Here is a 17,810-nt window from a genome sequence, read left to right on the forward strand (position 1 = left end):
ATTGCCTCAGATGCTCAAGAATGACCACAAATAAAACTAGTATGATGTCTCTGGTTCAAATGGAGCACTTTACCCCTGAAATCCAAATATTAATTCAATTTCCTGTTTTAAAAAATTACTGTGTTATATCCTAATAAAGTTAAAATGTGCTTGTATTAAAGCCTATATGCTAATTTGACTGTATTAGCCTACTGGCTAAAAATGGTTTCAACTTAAGCCTAAAACCTGCACATCATCACATTTGTAGAATTACTAAATTTAGGAAAATACCAGGTCCAAGCAGAAGACATAAAAACAAACTTAAAAATGTACTCGGTTCCTTGAGACCGAGTTCAATGGTGCTGGTGGCTCAGGAGGGAGAGGGGATTCAGACCTATGGACCGCAAATGGTTGGTTTTAAAAGGGGCAACAGCTCCCAGGTTCTAAAAGAGACCATAAGCATAAACTTCCTGAGCTTTTTTTAAATAAACATATTCCTTTGAGTTGGACATGTCTCCATATAAAATACAGAGGCACATTTCACTTTGGGGCATTAGAGGGAAACAAAGTGAGAAAGTAAGAAAAATGATGAACACTATTCTTTTCACTTCAAAGTGAAATGCATTCTTCTATTACTTTCCAGGAGGAAAGGCTTTCACATGGTAGCTGGTTTCAAAATAAACCAGTTTGGATTTTTTTCACAATACTTCAATCCCACTTCTCAGGAACAAATCTGTAGCTGGAAACTCAGAGAATCATCATCTCCCATGGAGGCAGAAAACAATGGTGAAGCAGTGAATCAGGTTTGAGAAGGGTTTGGGTTACACTTGCCTATTATTCAAGGCCTATTTAAATTCTTTTTAGGAAATTACTTTCCCAATTACACATAGTAGCACATTTTCCACTGTTATTATGAACAGGAAGCAACAACTCTGACCTCAGCTTCCTTTTTAAAGACACTAATAGGAAGGTCATGGCTTTCAGAAAGAAAAGAAAAAGAAGTATTGCAATTTGGTGCACACATTTCAACGCCATCTCTCCAAAAAGAAAGTATGTCAGGGATTTTTGTTGTTGACAATAACAAGTATCATTAAACCTTTCGGGGAGTTCCTAGTCTTTAACACCTTACTTGCTATCTATTTCCACCTTCAAATGGAGCAAAATTTCAGGTGAAGGAAATCTCATCTTCTAAGTGCTACCCTGTGATTATTTTTAATCGTATTTTACATAGGGATTAGCTGGATATTGAGATGATAATGAAGTTTGAACTTGAATTTATAATTGGCCTCATACAAACCTACTTCAAACTTAGGGATTGTTCTTACTGAGAGGAAAAAGAAAACCAACCAATCATTGTGCCCTAGCACATTTCTTCCAAGTATTTGGTGAGGTAATACCTGATTTTAAAATATATATGTGCAATATATGTGTGTTTGTGTGTGGTGTGATAAGTTATTAAGAGTCAGCCATTGTTAGACCAGCAAAGTGATAAATACCAATTTTACTTATTTGAATTATCTTTATGAAATCAAAATATATGTATTTTGAGTATTGGTGTACATTTGGTCTTTATTTGCAATGGAGAATGAGTATAAATTTATTTCTTAGGTCTCTTCTTGGTCCTTAAAATCTGGGGGTTTATATGTTAAATGTTGCTTGGTGCCTTTAGTTCTTCATAGAGTAAAAATGAGTCTGAAAAAGTAACATTGTAAATGTCTTTCACTTCTTCTGAAGTTCCAAAACTTAACAGCCCTCATAAATTCTATAGGTTATTAGAATTAAAATAATGGTAATAATGAAGATGATGGTGATAATGGCAGCACTTTTTTCACTTTCATCTTTAGGTTTTATGTTTGTGATACTCAAATAATGGTTCTAGAAATGCAGCAAGCTGTACTCCCCTCCCCCTGCCAAAAAAGATTTGTCTGAAACAGAAAGGGAAAGTAAATGCCCTAATAAGATACTATAAACACATTTACAGTTTGTACAGTTATCACTAGAACGTAAGCCCCACAAGAGAAGCAGCTTTCACTGCCTTGCTCAGTATGACTTCCCCATCACTGGGAGGGTGTTCAGTCTTATTTGTATGCATGTAAGCAAGCCTTGAGCAAGGGGACGAAAAATTTGTCCTCACCTTGAGACAGAAATCACCACTAACAACTAAAATCAACAGGAGAGTTTAAATTCCAAATATTCTAAATATTCTGACTCATTTACTGGCTAGTCTGGGCTAACCAATCAGAGCCCCCAAGAAAATGCACTGATCATACTGAGCCTCTTCTCTGACCCTATAAGCTATGAGAGCCACGAAAAAATTACTACTATGCCCATTTTATAGATGAGAAAATTGGTTTACTCTAATTTCCATAGATGTAACTGGCAGAGATGAAACAATCTCTATCTCTCTGAACTCAAAGTCTGGGGGCTTTACCACTATTTTAGCTCTAGAACATTTAAGCCAAGGTAAGGAACAAAATATGAGGTACAGGAATTTAAATACTGATCACCCATGTTACTTTCTCATGCCAAGACCAACACTCATGACTAATGGATGGAAGAAAAGACAGAATTAAAGAGTATACAGTTTTTAACACCTTAATTGAAACAGAGTAAGATCAATCACTGCAGTATAACTATTTCTAAATTGTAAATGAAATACATGATGTCAAGTACTCTTCACCTCAACGCTTCTCTAGGCATCTTGTCACAGAGCAGATTCTGATTTGGCTGATTCGAGGTGAGGCCCTAGATTCTGCATTCCTAATAAGCTCCTGGTAGATGCTGATCTCCTGATCCACAGACAACTCTGTAAGTAAGGAAGATTTTTACCTGATACCTGTCTGAAATATGAGAACTGCATCTTTCTGCTTTGTCAAATGAAGCAAGACCTTTTCAGGTTCCACCAGCTGAAAACAGGTATGGTAATAGCCAGTTGTACCAGAAATCATAGCAATCACAACAGGCTTAAAATGAGATTTGGGAGATTAGAATTGGGGTTTAGGTGGAGTAATAATTATGCAGATTCTAAACACCTCCCTTTTGGTTTCCCTATTAAACCTGTTGTATTCCCTGAATTTCTCATCACCCATAAAACTAGAATATAAACACCACAGTAATGGAGTTTAGTACAGCATAATAGTAGATCATGCTAAGAATCATGATTTTTCCAAGATTGTGGTTCCCAGAAGCCGAGAAGCAGAGTGTAGGGAGAATAGGGACTGGAAAAAGGTGGTCAAAATGTACAAACTTCTAGTTATAAGAGATATAAATATTAGGGATATAATGTATCACATGCTGATTATAGTTAATATAGCTGTATGATATATATATATATATCTCATATATGTATGTATATATATATAAGTCGTTAAGAAAGAAGATCCTAAGAGCCCTCATTACAAGGAATTTTTCTTTCTTTTTTCTTTTTTGTATCTATATAAGATGATAGACATTAACTATATTTACTGTGGTAATCACTTCATGTTGTATAAAAGCCAAATCATTATGCTCTATACCTTAAACTTATACAGTGCTGCATGTCAATTATATCTCAATGAAACTGGGGAAGAAAAATAATCATGAGTTTTCATGGCATTTAGAGTACTATGGAGCATCACCCTATTTTTTTTTTTTTATCTGATGTGTGATTCCTCACCTGCTCATTTGAAAGATAGCAAAGAAGTTATGGTTACATTAGTATCTTTCTTGCTTTTTACCATGTCATTTATTAAGAGCATACAATGTGTAGATAGCCTACTAAGTATTTAAGTGAATTATTATCCAGTAGACAACTTCAGGAAGAAACTAAACATCTCTTTCCCAGCTACTGGCTGTCAGAAACTCATTGAAGTGGATGATGAACACAAACTTCATACCTTTTATGAGAAGCATATGGCCACAGAAGTTGCTGCTGATGCTCTGGGTGAATAATGGAAAGGTTATGTGGTCAGAATCAGTGGTGACAATGACAAACAAGGCTTCTCTATGAAGCAGGGTGTCTTGACCCATGGCTGTGTCTGCCTGCTGCTGAATAAGGGGGCATTCCTGCTATCAACCAAGGAGGACTGGAGAGAGAAAGTGCAAATCTGTTTGGGGTTGCTTTGTGGATGCCAATCTCAGTGTTTCTCAACTTCGTCATTATTTTAAAAAGGATATTCCTGAACTCACCAATATTGCTGTACCTCATTGTCTGGGACCCAAAAAAGCTAGCAGAATCCACAAACTTTTCAGTCTCTCTAAAGAAGATGATGTCTGCCAATATGTTGTGAGAAAGCCCCCCAATGAACAAAGCACCCGAGATTCAGCATCTTGTTGCTCCACCTGTCTTCCAACACAAATGTTGGTGTATTGCTTTGAAGAAACAGCTCACTAAGAAAAAGAAGGAAGAGGCTACAGAATATGCTACACTTTTGGCTAAGAGAATGAAGGAGGCCAAAGCAAAATGCCAGGAACAGATTCTCTTGGCCAATATTTGTGTACTATTATTACACTCATTTCAAAGATGAGACTCCTGAGGTTTATGGAGAAGATGCAATTTTCCCAAGGTTACGTGGCTGATAAGAGGGAGTTGGGGTTTCCTGAGATCTTCCAGAAACTAAAGCCAAAGCTCTTATCCACTATCCAGACAGTCCCTTTTCTGAAAGAAAGGAGTACATTTTGTTTTGCATATTTGCAGAGAGCAAGTTTGAGGATTCTTTCTACAAGTCACTTTCAAATCAAGAAGACATTTTCAGCTTATTGTGGGAAGTCCCACTACTCATTTTAGACTAGATCACCAATAACCTCAAGTGTGCCTGATTCTGATTCACATCATGGTGAATTTTAACAGTGCACATGTTTGTTCTTCGGGTGATTCTTTCGTTTGCTCTTGTGAGGAATCCTTTTACGCCATGCATCTATCAGCTCCAAGTTTAATTTGTAACTGCAGTTAACCATAAGCAATGTCTTCCCACTGCCAGCCATTCCATTCTGAACCATGTCTCTACCATGGTAAGTGTTTAAGTACATAGGAGTTTGCTTTTGTTTTTGTTTGCTTGTTTTTTCATCATGTAAATCTAGACTTCTCATCTGGATCATCAGTCATATAGTTATAGGCTTTTAGAATGGGCTGGATCGGGAAGCAGAAACCTAGAGAATAAAGACACCTCAGTAGAATGAGCATTCCAGAGAGCCCCAGGCAATTTCCAGAAGCCCAGAGTGGCATAATGATTCAGCAGTGGGTAGCAAATGGGTGTCTCAACAGCAGGAATAAAGTAATGGGGGACTCCAGTGAATGTAAAGGTAGATGTGGTTGATATCAAGGGCAGATGCTACAGGACCACACAGGAAGCATTAAGCACTTGTCCTTCAGAGGAATGCAAAGAACTTTGGTCCTAGAGGACCTATTAATGAAGTTCAAGGCAAGGGCTTGTTTTTTCAAAAAATCAAAGTTTAAAATTAAGTGTCTGAGGAGGAAATCGTGACACGTAAGCCTTAAAGTCATAGATGAAAATTTCTGAAATTTCTTCCAGCCCAGAATGGAATTACACTTCCAGTCAAGAATGCACCTGATACTGTGGGGGATCTGCTATGGGAATTTAACAAATATGGGTTTAGGAAGCCAAGCAGATTGCTAAAATTACATCTTTTTTTGAACTTCTAATTCACTACTTGAAATAAATGAGCTCCTTTGTGATAAGTACTATATCTTAAGAAACTGAACAAATGGAGATGGCTTTGAAATACCTAGATAAACATTTAAGTGTATTTTGAATTGTATCTCATTTTACAGCTTGATTAATAGTTACCCTGGACCCAAGATGGCAAAGGCTGCTGTCTGTTGCAAAAGAGCTCATCTCCCTTCCTCCTGGGCACATGACTGTGCAGAATAAAGAATACAGCTCTCTGTCTCCTTTACAGCTAGACATAGCCCTGTGACTAAGCTCTGGCCAACGGAATGTGAGTAGAATGTTGAGTGAAGCACCATGAAGGGTACTTAAATGGCAGGAACATGCTCTCCTCTCTTTCTTCATTCCCAATATCTGGATAGAGATATGCTGGCTCGACTTGAGAAATGGAGGCCATGGGATGGAAGAGCACCACCAGAATCCTGGATCCCTGAGCATTTTAAGAAGCAGAGCTGCCTGCCATTAAAGTCATTGAATGCCTACATGCAGGCATTAATGGAAGAAAAGAAAAATGAATTTTGTTGATTCAAGTGTTGTTATTGAGTTTTACTGAAAGTCACAAACAAATGAAATTCTAAATAATACACAGAACCATCATCTTTGCAAAAGTCTCATCAAGAGTTAAGTGGTCATAGTGGCTATCAATGTCCAAGGTGGTGAGATGAGGATTATCAGTTCCCAAATTATTTAACATTCCACTTCATGCAACATCCAATAGAGCAGTGATATTAACATTCCCAGAATAAACATGGTTACTTCCATCACTATTTCTTAAGAAATTTTCACAGTTACCAAATTTTCTTACATAAATATAAGATTTACCTTGAATAACCTGTATATGCCTATTGCTTAGTACAAAAAGCTTTGTTAAAAATAAAAGGAACTGAAGGGAAAAAAATAACTAGTGAACCAGAAAACTTTCCCACTATTGAACAAAACAGCTAGTAGACTATAAGATGAGAGAGAAGGTTTATACTAATCTTTCTCTGGCAGCCAAAGTAGTAAAGGTGTTTTTATCAGTGGCTAGATGGATGATTCTCTGCAGAGCTGTGAAAAAAAAGGAAGTTAATAATTGACACCCACTGTCCTTCTGGGTGGGTTCTTCATAATATTTTCTAGCACTATCAACTGTTTTTTAAATTTTTTTATTATTTATTTTTAAAAATTTATTCATTTGAGAAAGAGAGAGAGCAAGCATGGGGGTGGGGAGGGGGAGAAGGAGAGGAAGAGAATCTCAAGCAAACTCCATACTCAGCATGAAGCCTGATGTGGGGCCCAGTCTCACAACCCTGAGATCATGGCCTGAGCTGAAAACAAGAGTCAGGGGCTTAACTGACTGAGCCACTCAGTTGCTCCACTCTCAAGTGTTTTTAGCCCTAACATTCTTTATAATGTTCCTCGGCTGCCCCCTACACACACACCTACACACTCCTCTCATTAAGGCATGATTCTACTTTCCAGACTTTCCCTCTCATCTCATTAACATAATAGGAGCTGATACTTACACAGTCTTTAAATATAGCTCATTCAACCCTATGAAGTATGTGACTGTGAGGTACCCTTATTATCCCATTTTAAAGATGAGAGTGTGAGTCATTAAGCTAGTAAATCATGGAGTTAGAATCCAAACATAGGCAGTCTGGCTCAAAGTGAGTCTGTTCTACAAACACATTCTACATTCTATTCCCTTGGGAATATTTGTGAAATAAATATGGTTGGCATTATTTATCAGATAATCACATCTTTCACAAAACACAGCTCCTTAGTCTAGCTAAAATGTCTTCTTGGGCTGCCTGGGTGGCTCAGTCAGTAAAGTGTCCAACTCCCCCACCTGCTGTTCCCCTGGCTCACGCACACATGCTCTCTCTCTCTCAAATAAATAAATAAATCCTTTTAATAAATATGTAAGTACATAAATAAAATGTGTCTTCTTAAGGAGAATCAGCAATCTATTGGAAGAGTACTTTGGGAAGGGGGCCTGTGTATCTCCAAATCACACTCAACCAGTTGGTATAAGTTGGTTGTCCATCAGAATCCTATGTGTAACTCTGCTTGAGATACTAACAATATGAACATTAAAAAGTAAATTAATTTTGCAATTTTTTGTACAAGGTTAGTAAGAGTGACCCCTGATATACTTGAGCACAATATATTCAAATTTTCCAAAAGGTTCTCTTTTCTGTTTTATGAGGCTCAAGTCCTTGATCTAAGGAAACTGTTGGAATTTTATGATTTCCAGCTTAGTACTGAGCTGCTGTTCTTCAATATCACTTATGCTTCAGCGTTATCTTTACTTTACTATTGATTTTTTTCTCTATGCTGCTGGCCTTTTGAATCTGGCAAATATAGACATTAAGAAGACTTTTTATCTATTTGTGATCATGCTGTACTCTTTATTTCTGAGTTCTGATGCTGAGTTTTTCAGTAAGGCACTATCCAGGGACATAACAATAACTGATATTTTACATTCTGTACAATGTATTTTTTTGTTCTGGATTGCAGATGAAGAAAGTGATATTCAGAGAGATACCGTACATTGCACAGGATTAACCAGGGGTAAGGGCAGAAACCAGAACTCATCCAGATCACCACTCCAAACTTTGTGCTCCTTACATAACACTGTCATGTCTTTACCAAATTTAAAGGGCCCATTTTAGCAATAGTAAAAAGTCTATGAATTCTATCTTTGAGGTTATAAAATCAATGAAAATTATGAAACAATTTATAAAATTCACTAAAAACCCAATCCATATTTTCAAAAACATATTCACTTGTATCTTTGGCCAGTACACATTTAATAGTTTTTGTTGCTTACCCGCTCTTCCATTGAAAACTGGGAAATTGGCTGACCATATGTAGTGAGAGACAGCAGCCATACTGTGTAACAAGGAATTCACTTCAACCCCTGCACATAAGATTAGACCAAAGCAAAGCCCTGCTTTAAAATGCAGCCAATCCATTGCCAGGAGCCAATACCAACTTGGCCCAGTTTAAACAGATGAACTGAGCCAAAGAGATTCCTTTCTTGAGAGTGTCAAACTGAATTAATAGGAAGTTCAGAGCTCTTGTAGAAAGTATCATGACAACTATGATAGTGCACAGTCAACTGAAGTATGAGGAAATGAAAATAAAATTATAAATAACAAGAGTCACCATCGATATGGTACTTACTATGTGTTTCACTTTCTTAATGTATTTACCCTACAAAGTAATTACTAGTATTAACAACTCCCACCACCACCCTTTTACTGATGAAAATATTGAGGCACAGAGGAATTAAGAAACTTGTCACAGGCTCTAAGTGGGAGAGCAAGATTGAAATCCAGACCATGTAGCTTTGCTGCCAAATTTGATTTCACACAAAGGCAGCTTAGTGTACAGACACAGAAAAGACAATAAACAACAACACAGTAGGAGAAACAGAAAATCACAAGAGAGACTCAGCAACAGACAGAGACAGCGCACAATACACAAGAGGCATCCAGCTCCCAGCCATACACTTTAGCTCCTCTTCTCAGATTCACATGGAATCCCTGATTATGTCCTCACACAGGACAGCTCAGTGGATCTGCTCCTTGTAATCGACAGATCTCTAAGTAAAATAATATGATTCTTTTTGGTACTTTGCAAACACAGTATTTGAAGACACTAAATGTGATATCACTGTGTACTTCTTGTCTGAGGTAAAGATGGGCTCTCTTAAAGATTTATGATCTGATGTGGAAGAGAAGGTAGAAATATATACATGCAAAAGAAATATTTATAATTTCATGAGGACAATGAGAGTATGATGCAAATTGGAGTTAAAGAAAGCTGAATAAACTTAAAACTGTTGGTAATAAATCATTAAGGATTTCCTGAAGAAATAAGGCATGAGCAGGGATATGTTTGTTGAAGACACAGCTTGAACCAAGATTGATAGAGAACATTTTGCCTCAATGGAGAGGAAAAAAAGGCATTGCAGGGTTGGATAGTAAAATCTGTGTGTATGTGTGTGCATATGTGCATGGCACATGAGCATATGCTTTTGGAATGCAGAGGAAAGAAAAAGATAAAGCAGAAAATCTAAATGAAGTCAGGTGTTGAACAATTATACAAGAGCCCAAGCCAAGGTAATTAATTTCTCTGGTCTTATAACAATCTGGTATATTTTTGGCTGCCACCTTAGTTAAAGCATTTAAGACAAACACATTTTATGATCATAAAACCATCACTGAATTATCATTTTATGATGTTTAATCAAATAATCAAGCATCCTGAAATCAAGCACCTCCTTGCGAGTTGTCTTCAGGCCATGCTGGGCCTTTCTTGCAGTCCTATGTGTTGGTACATACCAGCCACCAATAATACATATAGACTAAATAAGCTAATGTTACTGCTGTCTTTCAACTGGAAATGAGATCATATATATAAAATTAAAAGTCCTATACAAGTTTTTTTTAATTGTTTATATTCATGTCTTATAAAGCCAAAAAATTATTTGCTCATGTCTCCCTGCTTTCTGAACTCCCACCAGACTATCATCTATTCATGTTGTGTCATGAGGTTTCTGTGATTGCAAACAGATCAATTAAAATATAAATTTTCAGGGACACCTGGGTGGCTCAGCGGATGAGCATGATCCCAGGGATCAGGGATCAGGGCATGATCCCAGGACCCGGAATTGAGTTCCACATCGGGCTCCTTGCAGGGAGCTTGCTTCTCCCTCTGCCTGTATCTCTGCCTCTCTCTCTGTGTCTCTCATAAGTAAATAAATAAAATCCTTAAAAAATAAAATAAAATAAATCACCTTGTTAAAACCTACTGAATCTTTGTTGATGTTTAAAAAATAAAATAAAAATAAAATATAAATTTTCAGTTATTTAAGCATATTGATTTTGCCCTAAAATAGAGTGCTGGCAATGCTGTGTCTGCACAAATAACATTCTGGTCCTATCTAACCTGGAAAAGCCTCTCGGGCTGAATCCAAGGAACCACGATGCTAAAAGATATAAACTAAAAGTACTAGCAATAGAAAAAGACAAAAAATGTGAAGCGATTAATTCATAAATATAGTCTCTAGAGCAACTGCCTTACAAAGTACAGCTAAAAACCTTTTTTTGGTGAAGTTGGCCACAGCAACTTCTTGCAAGACACGTCTATGAAGGCAAGGGAAACAAAAGAAAAAATGAAGTATTGTGACTTCTTCAAGACAAAAAGCTTCTGCACAGCAAAGGAAACAATCAACAAAACTAAAAGACAACCTACAGAATGGGAGAAAATATTCGTAAATGATATATCAGATAAAGGGCTAGTATCCAAGATCTAAAAAGAACTTATCAAACTCAACACCCAAGAAATGAACAATGGGCATGAAATGGGCAGATTGGACAGACATTCCTCAAAAGAAGACCTACACAATGCCAACAAGCACATAAAAAAAATGCTCCATATCACTTGACATCAGGGAAATACAAATCAAAACTACAATGAGATACCACCTCACACCAAGGAGAATGGCGAAAATTAACAAGACAGGAAACAACAAATGTTGGCAAGGAAAGGGGAGAAAGGGGAGGAAGGGGAACCCTCTTGCACTGTTGGTAAGAATGCAAACTGGTACAGTGACTCTGGAAAACAGTGTGGAGGTTCCTCAAGAAGTGAAAAATAGAGCTACCCTACAACCCAGCAATTGCACTACTGGGTATTTACCCCAAAGATACAGATAGAATGAAACAATGGGACACCTGCACCCCCAATGTTATAGCAGCAATGTCCACAAGAGCCAAACTTTGGAAGGAGCCATGATGTCCATTCACAGATGAATGGATAAAGAAGATGTGGTATATACATATATTGGACTATTACTCAGCCATCAGAAAAGAGGAATACCTACCACCTGCTTAGACATGGATGGAGCTGGAGGATATTATGCTGAGTGAAATAAGTTAATCAAAGAAAGACAATCATCATATGATTTCACTCATATGTGGAATAAAAGAAGTAGTGAAAGGGACTATAAAGAAAAGAGGGAAACTGAGTGGGAAAAAATTAGAGAAGACCAACCATGAAAGACACCTAACTCTGGGAGACAAAGGGTTGCAGAAGGGGAGGTGAGTGGGAGGATGGGGTGACTGGGTGATGAGTATTAAGAAGGGCACTTGATGGGATGAGCACAGGTGTTATACTATATGTTGGCAAATTGAATCTAAATTAAAAAATTAAAATAAAAATTAAAAAAAACTTTTTTGGGCCTCTTAGTTCAGAAAAACTACAGAATAAAGGATATATTTTGTTTCTTGTCAGAATATACATACTCTTCTGATGTTTCCTAATCTTTTCCAAGTATGAAAGAAAATGGTCTGAAGAGCTATATGGGTAAATGAAAATTTATAAAATTATAGATGAGCATTAGTACGTACATTGTTTACATAGTATAACTGAATTGGCAGATAACTCAGCAAGTTAATACATTTCCTTTCCGCTTTTCTGAACTTTCCAGATTTTCTGCAAATAATTATGTGTATTTTGTGACAGAAGAAAACATTTCTAGAATAAAAATTTTACAAAATTAATGTAGATAAGCCAGATCAACCAAACCATATTTTGAAGAACAGTGAACTGACACCATTTTTCTTACTGTTGTTAACAAAGTGCTACATTCAATCAGAGATCTTCCCTTTGCACTTTAATACTTGGCAGCAAATCCAAAGTTGCTCACAAGGACAAAAGCTAATTCACTTTATATAATCAAACTGGGTGGGTTCTGAAAACAAATGTGCTGAAAGATAAACCTTTGCATAAATCATTCTTCTTTTGTTATACTAAGCTTCCATGAAACTCTCCTGAACAGATTTTAATTTGAGTTTAGACACCAACATCCAGCAGACTATTTCACTGATTGATAATGATAAAACTGAGTGGAAAGGGAGGCCATTTATGAAACAAACAATACAACGATCAATCAAGCTTAGGGCAGATAATATTCAAACTTTTGTGTAGTATTTGACTCTCTAGCACCACTCTGTGGAGACTAGCTAAGCTGCTGAACACTTTAAAATTAATGCCAAAATTATCAGTGCTAAGGTTCAGTGTCAGAATGAGGACTCAAAGATATAATGTGGTATCTACTGATGACCCTCAATGAGCTGAATTCTCTTTTGCATGCTTAGCTTAGATTCTAACATCAAAACACAACCATTTCTTCCTCCAACACCCATCTGCCTCCTGCATTTGCCACACAGGCAAATTAATGGAGATCAGATAGGGGGTCAACACCCCTGCACCTTTTAAGTCCTCGATGGTGACTTTTTGATTCCTTCTACCACCTGAAATTGTTTTTTTGTTTATTATTTTATCCATTTGGTGTTATGTGTAATTTCATTATTCCTTCAAACTATGTTTATATTGGTCACTACAAGAAGTCTAGAACCTCCACGTCAGCCGCCATCCCCTTGTAATCCCAATTTTGCTCTGTGAGAAATGAAGCAATCCCTCCACTTCACTCTATCCCTTTTCTATGGCATTAATCACTACCTGACATACCACATACTTCACTTATTAATTTGTCTTCTTCCTCTAAGATTTTTACCCCATTAAGGCAGACATTGCTATTTGTTTTGCTTTGTTTACTAACAATTACCAGTGCATAGACTTTGACATGTAGTAGGCAATCTATAAAAATTGTTTGAATAGGGGTACCTGGGTCACTCAGTCTGGTTAAGTGACCAACTCTTGGTTTCAGCTCATGTCATTATCTTATGGGTTGTGAGATAGACCCCCATTTCAGACTCCCATGCTTAGCAGGCAGTCTGCTTGAGAGTCTCTCCCTCTGCCCCTCCCCCCAGTAGGGTGTATGCTCCTTTCAAATAAGTAAATAAATCTTTAAAAAATTGTTTAAGTGAATAAATGCATGGCATTTTAAAAACCACCTAGGAAGCCTAGAGGCTCCCACTAGGCAATTCTTATCATAATAACCCTTACTCCATGTGGCAGGAAGTCAACAAAAGGATTTTGTGGTTGCTGAGAGTTTTTATTCCAATCATAAAACCAGGAACTGAGGAAAGTAACAGACATGGGCTCTGATTTCTTTCAGATAGATTCAGTTCAAAACCTCACTTATTACTTAACCACCATAAGCTCTCACTCTGACTGCTCACAATAGGGTTCTGGATCCCAAGGAACCAGTGTTAGCTCAGAACAACTGTTGTGTTATATCTCAAAGAGCCAAGCATTTCCTTCTATCAATACAGAGCCATCCCTAAAGCTGAAGATCCCTTGGCAGGAGGCTAGAAGAAATGCACACTTGTGATATCATCACAGAATTCTTTTTTTTTTTAAGATGTTATTTATTTATTTATTTATTCATAAGAGACAGAGAGAAAGAGAGAGAGAGGCAGAGACACAGGCAGAGGGAGAAGCAGGCTCCATGCAGGGAGCCTGATGTGGGATTCGATCCCGGGACTCCAGGATCATTCCCTGAGCCAATGTCAGGCGCTAAACCACTGAGCTACCCAGGGATCCCCCAGAATTCTTTTTCAAGAGTACCTAAGTATTCTTTTCACATCTAAAATTTAAATTCAGATATTGGATAACAGGACAAAAGGCCAAGACTTTTTAAAGTAGGTTCAAATTGGGCCTTTCATTGACACACCTAGAATTTGGGGGTTTTGGCTGATGTCAGTGTTGTTTTACAAATCAAATGTTTTCTTGGTGGGCTGCACATATAGTTTCTTTCTAGAGTACTCATGATTGATCAGCAAATACTAAAGATCTCTGGGGTTCAGACCATTGTGATAACCTACTGACTAGTCTTTTCTTCTCCACCACCTAACCAAACCCTAACTGTCGCTAATGTTAACATCCTGATATGTGGCTTCTGCCACTCTGGGATTCTAATACCCCAGTGAAATCAGAATTCACTTCCACTGTGTCTCCTCTCACTGAATTCTAGGTCTACAAAGGGGAGAGACTCTGTAGACATTTCCCAAATGGCTAGGATTCTCCTCCCCAATGAATTTCTCAATGCATGGTTCAGGGAGACCTTATACCACAGTCAGTAGTTAAGAGAATGGACCAATCACAAAAAAGTCACTCTCATTTCCCAACATCTCTAAATCTTTTACTTTCTTCCTTTGTGTTATACAAGAAATGTCTAGGCCACTGTTGAGTCCAAATTCATCAGCAGACTACGAAAAGGAACTAAAATCCTCCCCAGCTGAGTATAGAATTACATATAGTTACATATACATATGTTGACATATTCTTCTTGATGTAAATCACATTCTTCCATCGTTGGCCACAATCCTCAGAACTCATTCCCCTATGTATACCCAGGGTTTTGGAAATATAAATTAATAAAGTCATGCAATTCCATTGGGTTGACTTTGTAATAGGCCCTGAGGCATGCTTACACTGTGAGCGGGGATTTGGGGCACAGTGCAGTGGCGTTTGATGGTTTGAACACTGAGCAACCTCATGCTTCTCATACATCTCCACCCCATGTTAAGACCTCTACTTAGCACCTTATTAGTTAAAATTGAAATTTCTGCATAAGAGACTAGGGAAAGTTATAAACTGATGTAAACAACCTGGAGCATAAATCTTTGAGTGTAGGCTCCAATCATCTCAGCCCTGTGGCTGAAAAGGATTAGACATTTCTATTTTAGGAAGTGGCTGGTCTTTAGTTGGTGCCTTGAGCTGAGAGCTAAAGACTTTGAGTGTCATTTTCATCTATTAAACCATCCACTGCTATACCTCCTAGTCCTTCAATTCCTCACACCCCAAACTGCTCTCTTGGAGCAATTACCTTGTCTCACAAACTTCCTTCAATGGGACTGTTACTCAAAGGGACAACAGATGATATTTTGATTAGCTGGCTTTTTCACTAATTTCAGTGGCTTCTCAGGTCCATTTTCTTAATATCAACTTTCTTTTTTTTATAATAAATTTATTTTTATTGGTGTTCAATTTCCCAACATACAGAATGACACCCAGTGCTCATCCCGTCAAGTGCCCCCCTCAGTGCCCATCACCCATTCACCCCCACCCCCCACCCTCCTCCCCTTCCACCACCCCTAGTTCGTTTTCCAGAGTTAGGAGTCTTTATGTTCTGTCTCCCTTTCTGATATTTCCCACACATTTCTTCTCCCTTCCCTTATATTCCCTTAATATCAACTTTCTTAACATCATTTTCTTAATATCAACTAATTTCCACTTTCTCTCACCTTCTTCAAGGACAAGTAACAGATTCTAGGTTCCCTCCAACTTTTCTAAAGGTCTATGGGCTGCAGTCTCTCTTGGTACAACTTTAAATAACAGGGCTTTTGGACTCTCATAAAAGAAACCAACCCTAGCTAATTAAAGTAGAAATGGAAATTATTTAAAAGATGCTAGATAGCTCAGATACTCTCTGGAAGGGCTAAAGAAGCAAACTTAGGAATTTTACAGCCAGAAACAATTTCCAAAAACAAATCACTTTACTTGTCAAGACATCGGGAAGCTCCTGCCAGGCACAGACACCACAGCATGTTCAAACAGCCTCAGTGACTAGACCCTGGATGCTGCCTAGGGAGCTGCTGCCACTGCTCCCCTCAGGAACCAAATGTGGTTGTGCATGCTGTCACCAACCCCATATGTTGTCCAAATATATTCTAGATGGTCCTTGCTTTTTGGTGAGACTAATCAGTTACTGATTCAGTCTAGAGAGCAGAGGGATCTGATTAGCAGAGCCTAGATACATGCCCTAACTGCGAAGAGCCTAGAAAGGTAAGTATTAGAAGGTAAGGGAAGGACAGTAAAGTATCACACAAACTGATAAGGCACTTTGAGACCAGAAAACAAAGTAGGCGACTCCATAGAATTTACACAGAGTTTTATTCAGAGTAACTTACTGATCAGGGATCAGACAGGCAATGATCCAGCTGCTGCATAGCTTTTCTCAACAAAGTCCAGACTTTAGTCTTCAGATTTTATAGTGCAAGGGGATGGGATTGACAACGGAGAGTGGGCTGCAGTAAGATCCAGGGGTTTGCATGCAGCTGATTGATAGCCAACCTTTAATTAGATCTTGTGGCACCACCTGTGCATCAGGAAAGGGAAAGACTATGTTATCTCTAACAGATCCATGGGAGGCCAAGGCAAGCCTCCCTCCACCCCAGCCTTGGCAAGCATTTCTAACATACATATATTAATCTCCAAGGGAAGAACATGCAGCCCCAAGAGAAGTCATTGAGTGAACATGAGCAAGGTGGGTGGTCAAAGGTGGAGTCACTATTGTCAGCACTCTGACAGTGAGTTCTGGCAAGGCATCATAAGGGAGAATATTTCCCAAACACAGAATTTGGGTTCTGATGCTTGGATGGACAAAAACAAAACTGATAAAAGTCCACTATCCATGCTTTGTAAAAACCGGCAAGGGCTAAAGTGACAAAATTAGGAGATAACTTGAGATTAGTGACCACGTTTTATACCATTTTTATTTCCCTGCAGCATTACCCACACACACAAACACATACATATGCAGGTACCCACATACACACAATAAATGAACTCATATCTCAGATCTTACAAGTCACAGTGAAAGATAGTAATGCTGCATCCTATAGCAATGAATCAAAGAATACACGAGTACAGGGTACATCACATTGATTTTGAAGTAGGTTCCTAGAGGGCTCCCACTGATCACTGCACAGTCATGGTATCTTTTTAAATTTTATTTATTTATTCATGAGAGACACAGAGAGAAAGGCACAGATATAGGCAAAGGGAGAAGCAGGCTCCTCTCGGGAAGCCTGATGCAAGACTTAATCCCAGGACCCCAGGATCAGAACTCGAGCCAAAGGCAGATGTTTAACCACTGAGCCACCAACATGCCCAGTCACAGATGTCTTATTCTGCATTATACCTGGCTCTAAGGGTCCACTGAGCATAAAGGGTATTAAATAATCACTATTATAAGCAACTAAAGTAAAATTTTCAACTGAACCAAGTCAATTCAAAGGGAAACACATGGTGGTATCTAGAAATAATATGATAGGAACAAAAAGGTAATATAATTCTTATACAAGTCAAAAAAAAAAAAAGGAATCACACCAATAAAACTCATTTGAGTTAATAAAGGTGTGGTGAGAAATTTTCAAAACACATATAGCTTTTAAAATTTCTTTGCAATACTGAGGAGTACTC

General features: G+C 38.0%; 1 protein-coding gene and 1 pseudogene across 29 annotated transcripts in view; one reads left to right on the forward strand and one right to left on the reverse strand.

Moving 5' to 3' along the window:
• The window catches only part of SCEL (sciellin), a 297,545-nt gene that overhangs the window by 135,248 nt on the left and 144,487 nt on the right, over window positions 1-17,810 (reverse strand). The gene's annotated exons all lie outside the window — the stretch shown is intronic.
• On the forward strand, window positions 2,856-6,098 carry LOC144287625 (small ribosomal subunit protein eS6 pseudogene; annotated as a pseudogene). The gene is made up of 3 exons (XR_013355381.1): window positions 2,856-2,895; window positions 3,767-4,968; window positions 5,750-6,098. The product of XR_013355381.1 is annotated as a small ribosomal subunit protein eS6 pseudogene (transcript).

Source organism: Canis aureus, chromosome 17 (genome assembly GCF_053574225.1).
Source record: "Canis aureus isolate CA01 chromosome 17, VMU_Caureus_v.1.0, whole genome shotgun sequence".
In the NCBI taxonomy this organism is placed as follows: Eukaryota; Metazoa; Chordata; class Mammalia; order Carnivora; family Canidae; genus Canis; species Canis aureus.